Genomic DNA, 22791 nt, shown 5'->3' on the forward strand with positions numbered 1-22791 from the left:
AGCAGAGGGAAGCATAAAGTGCTGTAAAACGTCCTGGTAGATGCTGCGCTGACATTGTACTTGATGTAACACTGTGGACCGACACCAAAAGACGACATGGGCCCACAAACCATTGTGGAAACTTCACACTAAATCTCAAGCAGCTTGAAATTTGTGCCTCTCCACTCTTCTTTTAGACTCTAAGACCTTGATTTCGTAATGCGAAATTTACTGATGGTAAGTGATGGTTTGGGTCTTTAGCAAATCCAAGTATTTTCTAGGACCCTTTTAACACAGAAACTAACTGTATCCTATAGAAAGCTTTAGAATGCAACTGTTGTGATAGCCTGAGTTTATTGATGATTGACATGAAGCCCAGATTACACTGTAGAGAATCAGCTATCAAGTTTCACCAGTCACTGCTCTTTTTCTCCATTCCCCTTTTTCTTCTCCTTTGCATTCTTTTAAGTTAGGAAGGAAGAAGTATGAAATAAAGAGGAAGTCAGAAGCAAAAACAAAGGTTTCTAGAAGAAGCCTCAGAGTGACTCATATCATCCGCTAGAAGCCGCTGCAGCAGCTGTTCATCTCCTTCAGTGTTTGAACAGACAGTGATAGAGGAGAAAAGGAGGATTGAAAGGAAAAATCTGTATCTCTTAGGGATTCTGGATTCAGCTTGCAAATGAAATTGAGTCCAAAACCTTGGACTCGTCACTCAATTCCAAAGTGCCTGAAATACAAAAAATCTCCACAGACAAGTTTTATATACACTTACTAGTTTCATGTATAATGCAACCTTTCACATTTTCTGTTGGGAAAAAAGAAAAAGAAAAGCATTAATGTAATACTGTGGATTTGTGTGTGGTGGGCGTATCTGACAACAAGCATCTGCATTGTAACAGAGGATGAGGGGTCTCTGCAGCTTCTTCAGCAGGGCCAACTGTCTTCATGTTTTTAGTGTTGTTTTTGGTATGAATAAGAAAAAATACCTATAGAAATCTACTACCCATTAGCTTTGAAGTTCCAGAGGAAAACCAATACTGCATTTACATTACAAGGGAAGCAAACGCCAAATATGCTGCTGACTGTTGGACATTTGTGGGTGTGTTGCTTAAATGCTCTAGGTGCTTTTAATCTTCATTTTTATGTTAATAATTTAGAATTATTAAATTTTCTTAAAGAAATTAATAGGTTCCACAAGTTCCCTTACACATTTTGTTTTGCAAGGTGAGCCTTTCTAGTAATGTTACCCTAAAGCCTCCACAGTTACACTGTCCACACATATATAATATAACACTCTCACTTGTCTAAAAACTCTCTTTTTGATATAACCCCTGCGCCTGAACTAAAAGCAGCAGGGTTGCCAGGTCCAATAAAAATATCCAGTCCAAAGTCAGTCTAAAACCCTTCTTTAAACTAGCCCAATATGTATGTCTTACACACGTTTGCAGCAAATGGCAAAACAACTATGAGTGTACGACTTTTGTAAGGGATCAATATTGCTATTTATCTTTAAGTCATTAATAATATTACAACATTAGTGTTTATTAGTTTTTTTTTATAGCAGTTTTATATTCCAGTCAAGAACATTTAATAGTAATATCTTCTTGAATCTCCCAAAGCCCCGCCCTAAACCGTTTCCTATTGGTTGAGGTTTGAGGACCTCAGATTTGTGAAGTTAAACAGCGGCGCGTGGCGTGTGTGTGCTCTCTGCCGTGTGCACAAACAAACTGATATTAAACCGAATTAAAAAATCGAATCTGAATAAAGGAATGTGAACCCTACACACTAGTCCGTGATTTGCTGTTTGAACAGCTTCAGGTAAGCTAATATTATGTTACTTTCTGCAATATTTACAGAGATAAACCCGGAAAACCACCTTAATAATCAGTTCCAACTCATGTTATCATATGCTAACGTTACTTCCAGAAAGATTTAGGATTAAATAATACGATTTTATTTACTCATTGTAGGTAAATAACATCTGTTTGCTCTTTGCTTATCTGTGACATGTACGTGGGATACTAGCAGATTGATTTAATACACTTTTAAACCAGCAAGAGATGTATACCAACCCCAAATTATTGTTAACATTAAATTACCCTGCTGTGTAACAGTACGTCATACATGTGTATAGGAAGTTTACCTGATGCTCTCTTATCTTAGATTCATTCTTTGTTTTACAGGTATTACTAATTGGTCTGTCACTATAATTACATTATTGCACAATATATGGTTGACCTCAGTCATTTTTGTTGAACTCTGTTTTTCCCATTGTTTTTGTACTTCTGTGCATTTTAGCAGACATTTACATTTTAACACTTATGGTCTTAAAATGACAATAACATTGCCTTATATAGTTTTTTTTTTGCTTTTTCTCTATTTTCTTTTTTACCTTATCTTTAGTATATCAACAAATCCAGTGTGTCATTAGGGGGTGATAGTGAGGCATTGCGAGAATAGTGGTTTGCGTTGGATTGAGGGGGGGAGGGTGAGGGCTGGGGTTTGTTTCTGTGAGCTCTGCACTGGTATGCCTAATGATCGATACTGATATGATATTATCTGTCATGGCTTACCTATGGTATGATATGCATTGTTACAGGTGGCATGGATATGAAATATATTATAAAAGTATTTTCAGTCACTTAATTGCTGCAGTGCTCTAGATGCAGTGCCTTTAATGGGTATGTCTTATCCGCTGTTGTACTCTTTGAACATTTTATATTCAGTTTAATATCAACATGATTATCCTTGGACTTAATATCTGAAAATCATTATTTCAGTTTTGTCATATGGTGTGGAGGAAATTCTGCACTTAATTGATGTGTTACCTTTTATTTTTTAAAAACAGTCATGATTAAAACCTAGGATTTTAAAATTGTTTTATGTATTTTTTTTTTTTTTGGATATATGACTCAGACTGCCTTAGTTAAACTTCCTCAAAAACCTGCACACATTGCTTGTGGTGATTTATTTTTAGGAAGGCTAGCTCTTATCATACCTTTACACATGATCAGACTCAGTGTGCTCCAAGCCTGTGGTTCTTATAATGTGGTTTTATGTTGCTTCTAACAGAAATCTAAGTATTAAGGTATACATATATCCAAAAAAATCCCACTTCCCCCTCTTATATTACATTCACACAATGGTTACGCTCATTTCATCTGAATAAGAGTCTTTTATTTTTGTAACTTAATTTTTTCCCCTAATTTTAACACTTCCCCTGGGAGGAAAGTTACAAAAAAATACACAGTGAAGATAAATAAAAACAGATTGTACTGGTAGATACAATTGTGTACAAAAAAGTAAATCAAGAAGATGTAAGCCTTTCTTCCAATGACCGTTTACAAGTAAAGCAGTGAGTTACATATTATTGGACAGTGCCAATTATTACTAGTGTCACCAATGGGGAAGGTTAAGATCTATTTATGCCAATATTTTTTATTATGGCTTAAGCTTAACTGCAACATAAAGGTCCTAAAGAGCGTATTGAAAGTTGTTAAATGTTATTGTACTTTTTGTATTGTACTATTTCTTTCTTTGAAAACAGTTTCATTTAAATGTTTAAAATGTACGAAAAAAAAATCCCGATGGTTGTTAAGGTTGTTGTGTTTTAAAAAGAAAAGAAAAAAGAAGCATGACCGTTTTTCTTGAGGCTTGTTTAGTGGTCATTGTCTGGTACTGACCTGCGCATGACACATGCAATTATGTGTTGATATAAAATTCATGTTGGTTTTCTTACTTAAGGTAGAGCAGTAGGTACCCCTGCTGCGGATGCTCTGACATGCCTCAAATATTATAACTGCAGGTCGACTCTGTTGCCTCTACACATGGCCGTCTTTCTATTCTTCGTTTTGTCTGCCTGCTCGGGTTATTATTGGTAGTCACGTGTAACATAGCCAAAGTGCAGCCAGAAGGTCATTGTTTTCAATTACAGATTGCATCTCTGATAGCCAGTATCAGATTGTTGATCATGACATCATGCCTGCCTGCCTGCAGGAATAGTTAACCTTATGGAGTCTGCAGGACTGGAGAACTTTGTGCTGTTTTTGCTGCTGTCGCAACAGAACTGAGAACAAGCATGTGACAATAGCTGTAGATTATTTTTTAAATACTGTTGTCATATGTAGATGTAAATCTATGCAATTGTGTGTGTTTTTTTTAAGCGATTTTCCAAATTAACAGCTAGTGGATCATGTCCATGACTCCTGCAGACATCAGATAAGACTTGGGCTAGATCAATAAAAAAAATCTTTTAGTTTGCATAATGTGCTTTGTCACATTGCAAAGATTGTGGTGCCCACAAAAAACAGGGACTGTGTCCTAAATCGCACACCGACGATCACACTAAATATTGTGTTAAAATAGAGATTTGTTATTTGGACTGTGATCATTTTTGACGTGAGTAAAGTACAGAGGTGCGTGATCTGGAGAGATACATGCAGTGTCCCAGAGAACAAGCAAGGCTAAAATGGATCATTTTTTCAAAATGAAAGCAGCAGTAAATGATGTGTATTCATCACTCCAAGTAATTTTGGCACTGCTGCCATTAGGGCAATACAACTTTGCACCATGTGTTACCCACCACTGCTATATATGTTTCTGTTTGTTTTCAAAGTCACACTAGGCAATCCTTAGTCGGTTTTCTTAAAAGCCTACTGGCCGAGAGTAAATGTTCACTGTGGTGCTGCTATTCTTCTAATACCTCTCCCTAGCTATGCGTGACTATATGCATTGTTGAAAGTAAAATAGGATCAGAAAAAAATCTTACCATTCTAGGGGCATCAGTAAACAGCAGTCGAGACAGACAGACTAGTTTTGTGAGTTTTAACACTAGCAAGTACGACTAGACCTTATATCTGATTCTGATTTATACAGCTCATTGTAAAACGCACTTCAAACCAAATATGAGCCAAATAATGGGCTATTTAGTAATATTTAGTATATTTATTATGATCCATGTTTGCCAAATGGCAAGCAATATAAAGGCAGTTATCAGGGTTCGAATTATGCAATGATAATTGGGGGGGTGGGGGGGCAAGTATTTTTTCAGGGTGTAAATGGAAACCAGTACAGCGCAGACACGTGCCTTACTAAACTGAAATCTTACCATCCTTACATTGTCTAGCTTCCTTACTGTAATGTCTACAGCACATAAAAGATAAATCTATCGGCTAATGTAACACATACCACACAATGACCTTTATAGTCTTAAGTAATATATTATTCAGCAAAATCCACAGTTAATCCTGTAAAAAAAAACACACACGAATGCTGTTAGCTGCTATCTTTCATCAGCTTTCTTACTGTTAAATTTAAATTTATATTCTACAGGTTCTCTCCCACCGGAATCATTTGTTATTTAATTCTAAATAAATAAGAAAGAACAATGTAACTGAAAATCCTTGTAGATAAGGCTTTTGTTCCATGTCACCCACATATTTTGACACTGTGACAACAATATTAAATGTTAAGGGGAGATGTAGGAATGATGTAGGAAAGATTGTTAATTTTCAAAGTATCCTAAAAAAAAAGATAGAAAATAAGTCTTGCCTTAAAATATTGTAATACACCAGTTTACTGTAAAACTACTCATCTGAGTGAGTTACTAATTCCTCACTAGGTCTACTCCAGCGCATGGAGCTTTTAGTTTCTTTTTCACGTTTCCCCTTCCGCCCTGAAATTTCCATTCCACCTTAACATATTCCCTTCATTAAGACAACTTTTCTCTATGTTAAAACACAGTTTCCTTTTTAGACTGTTGTAGCTGAGTAAGTGTTTGAAGAGTTTTACACATTTCTGCTAGGGTGTGTCGCCGCAGCAGCATTTAAGGCGGAATGGTAAATTTAGCTGCATTTATGGTGGGAATTCATGTTATTTATTTTCGAGTTATTTATGTAAGGAAAATTGTGTTTAAAGTGCATATTTAAGAAAGCTAAGTAGATAGCGAGCTACTTACAAGTAAGTAGCATAAGCAGCTTGTGTACCTTAACTTAGACACAAGCCACCTGACCAATAATGATCCAGGCAGGTAAACGAGAGGAATGATTGTTTATGATTATTAACATGGAATGGTATGATCCACATTAGGGGCGCTTGAAATCGTATCACAATATTCTTCCAGCCATAGACACTGCATTGTTTTTGTAGTATTTTACATTATATGTAAAAAGTATATTTAAATGTCTTGACCCCCCCCCCCCCCCCAGGCTATTGTTTTTTTCCCCTTTAGGGGGGTGTTGAAGTCTTGATTGGGGGGTCTGACCCTTTACAAACAATGACTACTATAGTGAAAGCACAACCATGCAAATAAAACAGAGAAATCATCCCAGTGTTACTTACAATCAGATTTCTAGCAACTAGCCTGCCTCTTGCTCTTTGCTGGGGGCATGTCCCTAGTATTTGCGGTAAAGCAAGACTGACTCTCGATTCCTGAGACTTGTGAGATGAGAGGTGCGCGGGTTGAGGGCTCCTGAACTTGCAAGCGTGGTTTTTCCCCAAACAAACCACAATGGCGACCAAGAGAACCTTCATTCACATTGTAATTACCCATTTTATCATCTAAAACAAGAACAAATGCATTGATTAACTGAAATGTTACCTAGCATTCCTTTAATGGTCAAAAGTTTATATTTTGTTGCAGACTAATTCCCTGGAATGTGTAATATGTGTTTTAATTGGGAGATAATTAAAGAGAATATGGAGAATATTAAGAAAACATATACTTTGCCCATTATTATGGTTAACTTAATTTTAATTGAGAACTAAAAACAAAACCACAACTATAATAATTGTACATATCTGCCTTTACAGATTCATAACTGCATGCTGAGGTTTACAGCAGTTTGGGATTAATCTGCATTTACATTTTTGGTAATGAGTGTATTACTCCAGTTAGTAATAACATCATTTCTGTCATTTGTTTGAGAACTTCGGACAGTACATAGCAGGATTAGCCAGCAGACTTTGTCTAAAGGAGGGATCTGTACCTCATGGCAAATCAGCAGATGGGTGAGATGTAAGCAGATTTAAATAATGAGTTTTGTGTTTCGGTTGCCGTTAAGCGTGAACTAGCTTGTTTGTGTTTTGCCACAAGCTTACACTAATGCGTGGTAAGTGCTCAGCTTAAACAAGGGGCGTGGCCAGCAACACCATATTTGCATAAAAGTGACAGAGCTCCCAAATGGCTCATTCTTAAAGGTACTGAAAGAGCTAACTAGTATAAAAAGAGGTATAATATGTCCCCTTTATATTTAAGTAAAAATATTCAGAGATACTATTTTAGATACACGGTTCCTATGACATAAAGCAGAGACATTTGCTTTTAAGGTAAAATGATTACAGAAAATACTGAAAAAATCAGTTTTTTAAATTGATTTCAGTCACAAACCCCTTTTGGAATAATACGCAAATTAATTGTTTGTTTAATTGACTAATAAATAAAAAAATTACATGCTGCCCTACTTAAGATTATAAAATTCTATTATTATATTCTAATCAGTCCACATATAGGTGTTTTGTCATGGCTTAGCAGTATCCTATTTCTATTTGCCTTTCATAAAACCCCACAGTAAGACTAGCTCCTTTTCAGATCTAACAAATAATACAAATAACAATGAGAATGAGGACAGTTGTAACAGTTGTGTTCTTTAAGGACAGTGAGCCTTCATTCCTGCTCCAGCCAGCCAGCCAGTAAAAGCCAATATCTCCATTTGCAGGCTGGTTTCACCATTAAACTGAGATTTCATCCACTAGTAATGTTTCGCCATCAAATCCATCTGCACTGAAACATGTCTTTTTAAATAGACAACCAGCCCCAGCCCCCCTCCACTACCCCCCCCTTTCCTTTTTTCTCTCTCCTCTCCCTCTCTCTCTCTCTTTTTCTCTGCAGAGCGCTTGTTTTCAGTGCTTTGCTTTGCCTCTTTTTCTCCCTCTCCCCTCCCTCTCGCTGTTCTTCTTTCTTCTTTTCCTTTCTTTCTGGCTGCTTTTCATTCCTGTTTTTCTTTTCATTGTTCCCCCCCCCTCCTCTCTCTCTCTCTTTTTCTCCCGCTCTTTGGGACCTCGATTTCTTCTCTTCCTCTATTGAGCTTGTTTTTATTCTCTTTTCTGAATAGTTGTGGTACTTAAAGGGAAAGGGGAAGGAGAAGGGGAGAGAGGTTAGTTTCAGTCACAGCACAAAACTTCCTCCTACTGCAGTCAGTCTCCAACTGCACTCTGCTGTAGGGACTTTCTCTACAATGTGCACGCCTGCCTGCTTGCCTGCACCTACTGAAGAAATGACACGTTAGTCATACAAAGCACACGAAGCACACTAAAGTGCCTCTTTTTTTTCTAGGTGTGTAGTAAAATGCTTCCTGGCTTTGTTTCAGATGTGGTGAATTGTCACATAGCGTCACATATTATGATTGTGGTTGTTGTGTTACACTGCTACAGTGGTACCTGATCAATAGGGCTGGGCGATATGACTAAAAGATCATATTGAGCATTGATATGCTTAGATGATAAGAGAAATGACGATATATGATACAATATGTTATGATCTAGACCCTATCCCATTTCTATTTTGTACCCCTGCTCCTTATTTTGGAGTGTAATCCTTCCTCTTGGAACAGAGTTACAAGAGAAAAGGGATAAAATCCTCCCCTAAGAATTGGGATAACCTTTCAAGCACCTAAAACAGATATGTAGCAGTGGAGTGCTAAAGCTAAAGTGATTATAATAATAATCATTTGTTGGTTTCTTTGGTCGCTTGTGCCGCCATCTTGCCAGTAATTCTCAAAGCCCTCTGCTTGGAGTGTGCCTCTAAAAAAGAATTCAGTTTGAAGAGTCATGTAGAGCCAACACTTCCACCTACGCCTCCAGCCTAACAAGAACTGGGACACCCTATCCCTAAGCGTGCATGCACAAAAACGGAGGGGTTGGGCCAAGGGGTAAAATTGGATTGGGCCATAGTGTTGTAGTACTCAAGCCCAGTCTTAGTTTTAAGACCTGTCTTAAGAACATAAATCTCTTGTCTTCTTTAGGCCTTTGCCTCACTTGGAATCATTCTTGTCTCTGTCTCTCGGTGAGGTGCACTTGGAAATTTTAGTCAGGACCAGCCAAGTCAATATCATGAATATCATGTTTCTTGATATCTTGCTTTGGGCTTGACTACTAATAATCTTGGTCTTGACTTGAACACATGTCCTAGTCTTGACTCAGATTTGGCTCTATCTTGAGTACAACGCTATTAGTGAAAACCTTAAAGGCACGATCAGTAACAAGGCGAGGGAGTGTGTGAAATGGCTACACAAATCCGATTTTCAAAAAATGGAAAATCCCACTCCTCCCTAGATGCAAAGTTCACACAGTTTGCCAGATTATATACGTTTCAAAATGCCAATCTCTACTACAGTTATGGTTGTTATAAGATACCTAGCTGTGGTTAGCAGCCTTACAGAGGGTCAGTGATTACCTGTTCATAAAAAAACAGCCTGTTTTTTTTTTTTTTTTTTTTTTGCTTATTTCCATATTTGTAGCACACTGTTTACATGTTCTTTATACCTGGCAGCCCTGAGTGTGGAAATGGGAGTAGGGGGATGGTGGTGGGCAGATTCAGAGGCTAAAATCCACGCAGATTTCTGTGATGTCATGCACAGTTCAAATAAAAAAAAATACTGTCCAAAGCTCTGCTGACAAGAGTGGCCAGTGCTTAAACTTAGCATGTTTCCTTAATATCTGATTATACATCCTGAAGATCTTATGAGTTAATACAGACAATATATTCCTTAATGGTCATTTAACAGGAGGTAAAATTAAAGTATTGGTGTTGAGAGCCAAGTCATGCCTTCAGAAAACAAACCCTATCCACAAAATGTTTTCTCATCAGAGGATGCTCATGGAACATGTTCTTCAACGTACAGTCCTTCTCTGGTGCACTGATCTTACATGCTACAGGACTGGCTATTCTATTTAGCTCCGCAGTCCTTCTGCCCTCACTAGAGCTGCCGGCTAAAGGGCCACACTGGACAGGAAATTAAGAGTGGGAACAGCAGCTAGTAGAAGGGCCACACACTCAGTCCAGTAGCAGCAGCAGCTACATTATGATTAACTACATAATACGCAAACAAGCCACAGTAAACTCTGTATACGTTATTACTGCAGCTTTGGAGATGCAGATGTGAATGCATGCATTAGAGCCTAGTATAGAAGCTCAGAGACCACTAATATCAAAAATGTGACCACTCCAGTGTCTAGCACACATGTAAATGAGCAGCGGCCGAAATGGGTGTGGGGGAAAGTGGCTTGGACAGATGGAAAACGATTAAAAATGCAGAATTGATAGGGCAACAGATGAAACTTTTTTTTTTCCGTCTCGCTCTCTCTCGCGCGCTCTCTTTCTCTACTCCATAAGTAAGAAACCAAAAAAAAAAAACAGCATGATGGAATGGCAGGCTTGAAGGGGAGAGAAAGGTGAAAGACAGATGAAAGTGAAAAGAGATAAAAGCCGGAGTGAGGAGGGTGTGGGATAAAGCAGGAGGAAGGGAGGCAGAGATGAAAGCAAAATGAGAAAGATAAGAACAGAGTGAGAGAGACAGAGAGGGAAACGGAGGGAGAGATAGATAGTGTACAGCGCGGAGAGAGGGGTAACCATGGAAACAAGAAGAAGGTACAAAAGGAGAGAGAGAGACAAAGGGGTTTTGATTTAAAAGAATGAAACTTGGGAGAAAGAAAAAGTAATTCAGGTTGAAATTTGTTACTGCGAGGTGAGGGAGAAATACAAAAGAGCGGAGAGTTGTATGGAGGGGACGGCGGCTCTCCTTCCAGACTATATGGATCCTTCCAAATGAGACTCCGCACACAGTCGGGCACTATAGAGACCCCTAGTGTTAACAGGCCTCGCTCTACTCCAGTGTAGGGCCTCAGAACATGCTACTACTACTACTACCACCACCACCACCACTGCAGCCCTGCTTAGCTCAACTCTCAGTCTCAGACTGACTGTGAGAGAACTGGTGAGAGTGTGGTACCACCATGGTAGCCCAAGCCACCTCACGCCACTTTAACTGCCATTTAACCGCCATTATCCGGGATTATGAGGCGGAGTGGCAGGAGGTAGGTGCTTTCTTTAAGGCAGTAGTCGGCTGGGGGTTTGACCCCCTGACCCAGGACTACACACACAGCGAGACACAGGGAGATTGATGAGGGGAGAGGTGTGGCACTGTTGCACACTGCCAGGGAGGGCCACACGGACTGATGTGACTGATACAATGAACTTGTACCATCAGGCTGGGGAGATTGTGGAACGACTGGCTCATTCAAATGCATGCACTCTATATAGCAGAATATATAGCTGGAAATTTACATTCATATTTGTCTATCTGTATGGAGTTAGACATTGGGTTCTTATTCTGTGGTTTTTGAGTCTCTTGTGGCTCTCTCTCTCTTTCTCTTTCTTTTTTCTTTCCTCCTCCCTTCCCCCTCTGTTTTTCTCTCCTCTCTCTCGCTTTCTCTTTCTCTCTCTCTCACTCCCTTTGCTCTGTGTTTCTTTCTCTCTCTCTCGCTCGCTCACCACCCTCCCTTCCTCCCTCCTCCCTTCCTCTCTTGATCTCTCTCTCGCTCTCCCTCTCCCTCTCTCTCTCTACACACTCTCTCTCTCATCTGCCCCCCTCTTTCACACACTCTCTCCTCTTTCTCTCTTTCTCTTCCTCTCTCTTTCCATAGCTCTGTCTCTCTCCCTCCCTCGCCCCCCTCTCTGTTCCTTTTATATCCTCCTTGCTGAATGCTCTTCTCCTCTCCTCCCTCAACTCTTTTCTCTTTTTTATTCAGTCTACTCTCTCCATACTCCTCTTAGCACAACCATTTCTTTCCCAATATTCACTCTCTCTCTCTTTCTCTCTCCATTTTGTTCCCCCGTGCCGAATGAGAGGGGTAATCTTTTATTTAGGATTTGGAGTGTGCCCATCTTTTTGCATCTTGTGCAAGTGTGTGTGTGTGTGTATATGTTTGTGTGTTTTGCAGCGACGACTGATGATTTCCGAAGAGCCTTACTGAAAACACACAAACACAGAAGTGATCGCAATTAAATCACAGGCTTCTGCAGGCGCTTCTACACACATTCCCGAGACGAGCTGGAGAGTCAATGTAAAAGCACTGCCGTGTGAAGGAGATTAAGACGTCCGGGACGACAGTGAGACTTCAGGCTGCACAGATGAGGATTTTCCAGGAAGCTGCCAGTGTGTAGAATGTGTGTAGAAAGAGAGCCCTGTTAAACACCCCACCCTCCCTTCCCTTCCCACCTTGCCACCACCACCACCAACCACGACTACAACTACTACTACAACTACTTCTACCACCGCCAACCAAAGTCCTCATCATCCCAGCTTCACCCCACTAAAGACAGGTGTTGCAGCGGGCCGTGTTAGTCCTCTGGTCACCCCCTAAGTTCCATCCCCTCTGTTATATATCAGGCTAAGTGACAGGTCTGTTGTAACGACAGAGAACATTCATGTTTTGTAGTGCTTCACTACAAGAGTGGTATTTCACCTAGGCAGTACCAGTTCTGCACACACTATTCTTCCATTCTTCTGTTGCAGTGAAGCAACTGTAGCCTCTATGTAAGTTAGTTTTAGTTGTAATTTTAGCATTTTGCATTAAACAGTGTATAATTTAAATTTTGTTTGCTGTAGAGCCACAAATTAAAAAAAAAATGGGAAGATGTGAAAAATACACACAACATTTATTTGCCTACTTTACCACACACACACTTTCCTACTTTTCAGGCACTTTTTAGCACAAACATTAATTACTTTGTAATGTTCCAGTTCTTTTCACAACACCTATAAGCACAGATAATACCAAACAATAAATTTTTTATTCAGAGTGTAAAGGGAAACTAGAACAGTGTAGGCATAGTGTCAGTTAATTACAGCTTATGTAGCACACATCATATAATAACCTTTATAGTCCAGGTCATAAGCAATATACATACAGAATAAAAAAAACAGCTAGTCAGTCATAGTTGGTTGCTATCATATACAGTCTAGATCTGTAACTGTTACTGTAACTGCATGGGCTATCCAAACATCGATTCCTTGTTATGAAAATTAAATTCATATTCTACAAAAAACAAAAGCAGAATTTATTCAAGGTTATCGTCAACGCATTGATTCACTGCATGAATATTTGCTACTCATATGAGCAAATAAGTACTACAGGCTTCATAGCACAAAGCTTTTTATAATTTTAGTTTAATGTTCACAATTTCAAATCCACCTTAAAATAGGGCACATGTTACATTGAGCCTGTAGTAGATTTGAAGTGCTTTAAGAATTTTATACATTTCTGCTTATGTTCTGCAGAAATTACAAACAGTCCACATAAGATACAGCTGGATTCTTCTATGAATGTTCTGTTCCATCTTAAACCTGAAGATGTTTTCTTCAAAGCCCCTAAAAATGCATCTCCAGCCTGAAGCTTGTTACAACAGCAGCATTTAAGGTGGAATGGTAAATAGGAACAACCTAAAATATTTGTTTTACTGAAGGCAATAAAGTGTATTTAAGAAAATTAGATAGCAGCTACTTACACTTTGGGCAATGGCTTGTGCAGGTGCTGCCTTAACGAAGACCCAAGCCAAGACTTCTCTTTGTTTTGTCGCGAGTGGGCTGGGGGCTGTAGGTGAAGAAATTGGCTGTATCTCTAAAAGCGGGCTTCTTTAAAACTGCTTGCCCTTGTAGAACTCACGCCCAAATGCACTGTATGTTGTTGACATCACCAGTGAGTGCGCTTTAGGGTAACTGCAGGGAGCTAAAGAAACTGCATACATTCTATCCTGTAGCCTTTGGACTTCCAAACTATTGTTTTTACTCCTTTTGTCCCATTTTTCCAAGAATGCAATAATATAGGTTCTCCATTGTTGCATTTTTCCACTAAAAATTACAACTCAGCCCTACAGACCTGTACCCTTTTAATCTGCAGCTGTCTTTGTAGTGTGTGCAGCATGAGCTTTTACATTGTCTTGTTGAATAATACACTGTTTTCTTGAAGAGAAATGCACATGTTCCTCTAGGATCTCAATGACTTTTCTGCCTTATAAAAGTGTAGTGACAGAAGCCCGTATAATGACAGACCCTGGCTTTTGGACTTGTTGTTGATAACAGTCTGGATGGACCTTTTCATCTTTGCTCTGAAACTCGTGGCAATTTCTTCCAAAACAGATCTGGAATACTGATTTGTATGATCACAGTACATGCTTCCACTGTATGATGGTCTTTCCCAGATGCTGTCAAGCCAAAGAGAGGGCAGCATAGTTACCATAAAGCTTCTGTACTGAAGTGTTTGATACAGGTTTGCATTTTTCATACTGACCCAACCATTGGGTTGTATTTTTCCTTAAGGTCCAATTACATCGTTTGTGTGGCCTTATTGTCCAGAAAGGTCAATAATTCATATATTTTTCATACCTATTTTTCCCCTTAAATACAGCTGTTTCTGTAACTATGCCCTTAGGGCTGTTAAAAATAAAATAGTTAACAGATTTGCTGCTCTGTATTGTGCCCCATTCAGAAAGCATGCACTGCTGAAAACTGCAATATGAATGGGAGAAGTTACACTGTGGTAGGCTGAATATGATGAAAAAAAAAAAAAAACATTTATGTAAATGAGTTGGCACTTCAGAGAAATTTTGATTTCAAAACCAGTGTCTCTGGGTTTGAAGCAGTAATTAGAGCAGTAGTGACTAACCCTCCTCCTGCAGATCTACTATCTGGCAAGTTTTAACCCAACCCAACTCTTAATACCTCATTCTGCTAATCTAGTGTTTATTCATCATCATCATCATCATTTATTTATTCACACACACATGTTCAGAACAACAAGACAAACTTCAACATTTATATCATGTGAAAAGGGACACCCTAGGAAGCTCAGGAGCTTTTGAATGGGGCCCAAACACAGAGATACATGTAACCCCCCAAACCCCACCCCTCCCCCCCAATCCCCACACCCCCCACTACTCCCCACACTCCAAAAAAAAAAAAAGGAAATACCCCAAAACAACCCTCCTAATAAATTCCATAGTCTTTCACTTTCCAGTCATATAGTCTAATACAAATACAGAGAAATACAGTGTTAATTCATGATCATATTTGAGCATTTTCCAAAAGTACAGTCTAGTATAGTTCAATTTCAATATGTAGAAAAATTCTATATTAATTCATATTTAAGCATATTTCAACAGTAGTCGTCTCCTTAATCTCCTTTTAAAAACATGTATAGTTTGAGACATTTGTAAATCTATATCAATATCATTCCACACCTGCGGACCTTTACAAACTACACTAAGACTAGTACATTTAAGTTTCCGTTTTTTCCCCATGATGATGTGCTTTTTCCTAGTCTGGTAAGCATGTGAGGGGAGGTAGATTGGAATTAGATAACAGAGTCTATCATTTAGCTTGTTTACTACGGAATACATAACCCATAATTTATTAATCCCAGTGTTTTGCTCAGATCATGTGATACAGCAATAAACTTATCTGTATCTGATCTAGAACCACATATGGAAGTGATTGATCTTATTTAAAAAAACAGAGTTGTATTATGACCATGAAAAGTATGGTTTGGTTCAGATTTTATAACCCTCTTTGATGACTCCCAAATACACTGACATGCCAAAAATCATAGGACAGTAATGTGTAACTAGAGCATGACGTGTTCTCTCAAAGAATGGTTTTTGAACACCTCTATAAGTTGTGAGGTGTTATCCTGTGAAAGAGGTTGTACACTGGCCAGAGTGCTCAATTATTTTTGGAGGTCAAACAATGGATAGGGTGCTCTGTTTTCAAAGTTGTGGGGGCATTTAACATTTCTCAATCCACAGTGTCACATTTGTACAAAAAAAAAAAAAAACGCCATAGAAGGCTTTACCATACAGTACAGTATTGTGAAAGTTTTTGCGCCATCTAATTCTAATTCCAGATGTCACATTTTAAATGTTGTTGATCATCCAACTAATTGTAAATAAATCATTACATTTGTTGGAAATAAATTGCCCATAATAAAAAGATTTAATTGCCTCCTTAGCTACTAAATCAGCCAGTTAACCAAATTTATTTGGGTTCAATTATTCAGGCTTGATTACTGCCAGATCTGTTGAATCCAAGCATCACTTAAATAGAATCTGTCTGCAAATGTGCATCAGGCTAGAAATCCTCAAAGAGCAAAACATGATTCTACATTCTAAACAAATTTAAATACAAATAAAAAAACAAAGTCCCTAAAATCTACCAGTTACAACTAACTAAACAGTTACAAAATCATTGTAAGGGCACCAAGGCCACAGAAGAACCCAGACAAACATTTCAAGAACTGCTGTCCTCAAGTGCCTCAGTTAAGGTCAATGTACATGATTCTGCCATAAGAGAGAAACTAGGAATTAATCACATTGTTTTTTTTTTGAAGAGTTGATAGGCTCAAACCACTGCTGACCAAAAAGAATGAAATGGATTGTCTTCACTTGCAAACATCAGCCAAGCATGGTGGTGGTAGTGTAGAAGGTCTGAAGTTGCTTTTCTTCTGACGCCCAAATGACTTGCTGTAATTAATGGGATAATGAATTCTGCTCACTGTCAGAAAATCCATCAGTTTGTGATCTAAAGCTCCGAAGCAGTTGGGTTCTGCAGCAGGACAATGATCTAAACCACATAAGTAAGTCTATCTCACAATGGCTTAAAATAAATAAATGTCCCTTATCTATTATTCACACTTGCATCCCATATATCCCCAACAAAAGTGCTTATGAGCACCCCCTTTTAAGCACTTGATGACTCTTCTCATAGGTTTGCATCAGATCAAACTTTTTTGTGGAGGCAATTAATTTAGTTTCAAGAGTGGAATCTATTATCTTTTTCTTTTTGAAGTTGTATTTTATTTAAACTCAGAAAAATGTCTTTTAGCTGCTATTTTTAATTAATGTTTTATATACATATATATATATATATATATATATATATATATATATATATATATATATATATATATATATAAAACATTAATTAAAAATAGCAGCTAAAAGACATTTTTCTGAGTTTAAATAATAATAAAAAAAAAAAAAAAAAAATATATATATATATATATATATATATATATAAATATATATAAATATATATAAAATATATGAATTTTTATTTTATTTGTTTGATAATATTTTTTATCATATATATATATATATATATATATATATGTATATGTATATATATATATATATATATATATATATATATAGTGAATTTTTATTATATTTGTTTGATAATGTTTTTCTTATTCTTTCCTTATTTTGCATTTTTATGCAGATTCCTTCTCTGAGAATTAGCAGCCCCTGGATTTTAGGTCCTGAACTGCAGGTAAAACCTACCGAACAGGTTTTGAGAAACTCACCCCTGGTAAGTCAGTTTTGTGACGCGTGTATGTGTGTGTGTGCGTGCGCATGTGCGTGTTATGACAATGATGGCACAATGTACAATTCCAGTCAAACGTTTGGACACACCTCTTCTCATTCAATGTGTTTTCTTCCTTTTAATGATTTTCCACAGTGTACATTTAATATTAAAGACATTCAAGCTATACAGGAACGCATGCTAAATTAATATATGTGTTTTACAAATCAGAATTCTTTTACTCTAAGACCACATTTAGCTTTGAGGACAGATCTGTACACTCTTGGTATTTTAATCTGTTTCTTCATGAGGTAGAATCACCTGGAATAGTTTTCTCTTAGCATCTTAAAGGAGTTACTGGAGGTGCTGAACAAAAGTTGCTGTTTTTCCTTCACGCTGTGAAGCTCCAGCTCATCCCAAATTACCTCAAACCACCATATCAGTGAGGTTTAGGTACAGAGATTGTAAAGGACAAACACTTTTTTAATACATAATACCATATGTCCTTTTTTTTTTTTTTTATTTCTTAAATATTATTGCACAAAGTATAAAATAAAAAATAAGACATAACATTAAATGGGAGTTTTTTGACTGGTAGTTTAAATAGTGCTGGGTCGATATGATCTGAAATCATTGTCATAATTAATAAATATTTTATGACAATTATGACTAATTGACAGTTATTTTAATAAACATCAGACACTCAGTGTTTGAATTCTCCTCCATGTTATTGTATTCACAGTTAGGACTGGAGTTGTTTGTGTTTAAGGGAAAGTATTCAAAATAATTCCAAAGGGGGGAAAACCCGGATTAATTGCAGAGCTCTAATTTGCAATATATTATTTAATTTGTTTTGTTAACGAATAGTCAATATATATTTATAAACAAAGAGAAATATTATACTGGCATGAACAGAGAGGAGCACTGTGAATGTTCTAACTAAGGTGGGTGTCAGTTTACATCTGCCACTAGCCTACAATAAGAACAACAAACAGATATTTCCCCCTATTGTTTCCTCACTGCAAACATGGTTCTGTATGAAACACAGAAGAAATACAAGAAAATATTGTTTAAGAGCACTAAAATTCTGTAGCTTGCATGTGTGCTATATTAGCAAAAAATTTAGGTTATTTTTGCTTTAGTAATATTATAAAACATATTCCAGGAATACTCTTTTGCAACAAAATTAATGTTGAATTTATATGGTGATATTATTGCATATAAGAATGATAAAGGACAGCCTTAATTGAGATTTGTAACAGAAGTCAAAGATGCAACAGATGATGATACTACTAATAAGAACCATATATTATATATATAGAATTGAAGTAAAATAAATGAGACTGGACAGATATAATTTCTCTAGTAAGTCTCTATTAGGTAATTAATGTGACTTAAGTGTACAGTGTACATTTTTCCTTTGCTACAAACAGCAAAAACGCCATACCCGTATGACTCATATGGCCATAACATAATATCACAATATTTCAGGATGTTTTTGCAATAACAATATTCAAAAATGTTGGTGATATTATTGTGTACGATACAATATGGAACATCCCTATTAGGAACTCTTACAATATATATTATTCTCTGTAGTCAAATATTTAGAATTTGCACTATATTAGTTTGTTAGTCAATTCAACCTAAACATTACTTCATTTGGTAACAAGCATTTAAACGTAGTACTCTGAATTAAATAATGTTTAATTCAAAGTATGTATGTTTAAAGTATTAATTTAAGTCCACATTTAAATTCATATTTTTAAGTTAAATTGTCAAATCACTACTGTACAATATGTGCTCTCTTGTTTAGATTTTGGCCCCAGATGCTAATAGATCTCCTGAATTACGTTTTTAAGGTGTCAGAGTGGAAATAATGCTTCACAAATGAAAGTAATTTTTTATGTAGTCAACACTTACTGTTACACATACTGTGAAATCATGTATTCAAACACTGTTACTACCACACTAAACACAGTCAGAAGACTGACCACTGGTTGAAATATGAATGGGAGTTGTTTACCTGTATAATATCCAGTATATTTATTAGACAGATAAAACACATCTGTTTCAATCCATAGACCTTCTTCAGCGTGAGAAACTAGGGGCCCAAATGTGTGTGTGTGACAGTTATGTATAAAACAGAATACATATAAATATTTTGAAAAATGTGAATTAAATGTAAAAAAAAAAAAACTGTACATTAAAAACTGTAATATTAGATGAAGATAAATTAATCTAAGCCAAAGCACCTTTTCTCCTTTAATTGTAAGTAAATGTATAGTAATTCAGAAATGATGAAATATCTTATTATTATTATTATTATTATTATTATTATTATTATTATTATTATTATTATTATTATTACTATTTTTCTTCCTATTCTTCTTCTCATTCTTTTTGTTATTATTATTATTATTATTATTATTATTATTATTATTATTATTATTATTATTATTATTATTATTATTAGTGCAGTCCTGGTCAAATTACATGTGTTTCCAAACAAAGCTTGTTTGTGTAAGGGTATTTATTATATATTCTTTTATGTTACGTCTTGTCATTTTAGTGCACAACATTGTTAGATTGTTTTTAATAATGTTCATATTGACTTTAAGTATTATTAAGTAAGTCTGCAGTTCAAGGAAAAAAGACATTTGACAGCATTATTTTAAAACATTTTTGTTTTTTAATTACAGTACTGTTCTTACCTTTAATCACTTATATGAGCAGGTCACAGGCTGAGAAGAACTGAAATCTGTAGAAAATCTGTCTCTGTCGTTTTGAAATGGTTGAAAAGACCCTTTATATAAATGAATGAATCTAACTGTCTGTGTATGGAGGCCACTTATGACTGGATCACTCAGGACACATGGCAGGTGTGCACGGGGGTCTTAGAAACAGCTTTAGCAGAAGCATCTGTATTGTTTGGATAAGAAACCCAGTTTTATTTTCAATATTAATGACCTTGATGAATGAATCTAACTGTCTATGTATGTAGGTTTAACTGCCAGATTACAGAGTTTTAACATGACCTATAAATATTCTACCCTACATGCAAAGTCATATAGGGTCACTAGTGTAAAGTCTGCATTGACCTGTGGCATATGCATACAAGCCTCCTGTTCTAAATGTAGCTTGTGTGAAGGCATAGATCGTTCTAGCCAAATACTGCCGGTCACAATCATTACCCTGTGTGTATCCACTGTAGGTGGTAATGCTTTGTAGTGATTGTGAATTCCCAGCACACAGGTGACAATGTGATCAAGGAGTGTTAAATGCCCTTCAGTAATGGAACAGGAACTTATATATATAGGTTATATCACTAGCTATTGCCTAACCTCACCTACAAGATAACACCTCACAACTTCTACAATACTATTGTACGGTAATATGAAGTCAGACATGCCCCAAGTCATAAGGAACAGTACACAAATTGATGGTGATTTGTAACAATACATCCTTCTGTTGTATACTGCAGTGTGTAGTGTATGTGTGTATATACTGTACTTTGAAATCCTTTGTCAATATAAGGCGACGACATATTTCTGTCATTATAAAGCCAATTAAATAATGATTTATACCAGAACCCAATAGAGAGTCTAACTAAAGCCTCATAATTACTATTTTACACTGGATTCATGAATGTCAGGTCAGTTTATAAGTAAAAGTAGTAGAGGTGTTTGTTAAAGCCCTGGTGTGGTGTTTTCATGTTTCTCTCAGATGCAATAGATACATCATCTTTTTCATTGTGAAAACTGGCGTACTTGTTATTTTTCCACAAATCGATTTTTTTTTATCTTTGATTCTTTTCACAGTAGGGAGTTTTACCCAGTTGTCCTAATACCTATAGATCGCCCAGGTTTATATAATTTTTACAGCTTTAGAAACAGCTTAAGCAGAAGCACTTCTGTTGTTTGAAAGAGAAACCTCATAAACCCTTTCTTTTCAAGGAAACCAAGCAGAATAAAGATTGCTACAGTTTGATAACAAAATGCATGAGTGCATATAGGGGTTGGCCATATGGTAAAAATATTATCGCAAAAGAAAAGATCACAGAAAAATAGCAATAATGCAATATCTTTAAAAAATATTTTTAAACCAAATATTTTTCACTACTTCTAGTACAGTGTTTTTAATTAAAAAATATATCTTATGAGCTGCAAACTGAAAGGGAGGAATAGGAATCCATAGCAAATCTGGCTCCATCTTTTATAAATGATTGAAAGCAGAAAATAAATAAACATTTAGGCAGATTTTTATAAAAATTAAGGATACCATCCCCATTCCAAAAATGCAAAAAATTGCAAACTGTGAATAAATGCAAATAAACACAGAATGCTAAAATGTGCAGATATCATTGACCTATATTGTATTCAAATCTAACATATTCATGACTGAATGAATAACCTCTGATTGGATAACAGCATGGCAATGAATCCTAATTTACAGGTTTATGTCAGTCCAGGGGCTTTTCCTGATTCACTAGTTTGTCTGATTCTTTTCCTTTATTGGCTAACGCAACTTGGAACAACCTGTTGTATTTTAAAATTAACAGGTATTAAGTTTTTAGCAATATGACAACTTTAAAAGAGTATTTTAAAGTCTCTCACAGGCAAAGATGAACAAATATTTACCAATCTGCGAAAAAAAAAAACTGTGTAAAAAATTGTGAAACAATGTCAAAATAAATATTCCTCAGTGTAAAATTCTAAAGACATTGGAAATATCACCATCAAAAGATTACAAGCATTTGGAATAATCCTTGTGTGCAAGGGACCAGTAGGGGTGGGCAATATGGCTCTAAAATAATATCACAATATTTCATGGTATTTTCACGACAACGATACTTTTGGCAATATGTCAAAACACTGAATTAGAAAAATTATTTAGAATTTTATTATTGCATGCAATATGATATGGCTAACTGAGATATTAAAAAAAAATTTGATCAGATTTGTTACAGAATGATTCAAAATGTCATGATACTAGTATTGTACTCCAAATGTCTCCATATATCCAGAATTAAAGTTATATAATCTGTCTCTAGGAGATATATAATGGGAAATGAGAACAGTGTGAATTTTTCTTTTGCTAAAAATGGCAAAAGAGTAGTAATCTGTTATGAGAATTAGGTATGGGTGATATGGCACCATATTTCAGGGTATAATATCGTTCACGATATTCAAAATTTTTGGCGATATCACGTACGATACGATATGGCACACCCCTAATGACCAGTGGTCAATATTGGATGCTGGTGATCTTTGGGCCCTCAGTCAGCACTGCATTAAAACAGGCAGTACTGATTCTACACTGAAAATAACTGCATGCACTTGATTACCTGTGAGCACAGTTAACACCATCGTTAAAATCGTCAAAATTTTATATGTGT

At 36.4% G+C, this 22791-nt stretch overlaps 1 protein-coding gene across 3 annotated transcripts in view; it reads left to right on the top strand.

Moving 5' to 3' along the window:
• The first annotated feature begins 1683 nt into the window (after nt 1-1683).
• The window catches only part of znf710a (zinc finger protein 710a), a 35727-nt gene continuing 14619 nt past the window's right edge, over nt 1684-22791 (top strand). For 2 of the 3 annotated variants that reach the window (XM_022679780.2, XM_022679781.2), the window contains exons 1-2: nt 1684-1797; nt 17310-17399. The gene's annotated coding sequence lies outside the window, so the exon portion shown is untranslated. Of the gene's footprint in view, nt 1798-16497; nt 16666-17309; nt 17400-22791 lie in introns of those variants that run through there. The other variant, XM_049483523.1, reaches the window with a different exon arrangement.

The sequence above is a fragment of the Astyanax mexicanus genome, chromosome 9, assembly GCF_023375975.1.
Source record: "Astyanax mexicanus isolate ESR-SI-001 chromosome 9, AstMex3_surface, whole genome shotgun sequence".
In the NCBI taxonomy this organism is placed as follows: domain Eukaryota; kingdom Metazoa; phylum Chordata; class Actinopteri; order Characiformes; family Acestrorhamphidae; genus Astyanax; species Astyanax mexicanus.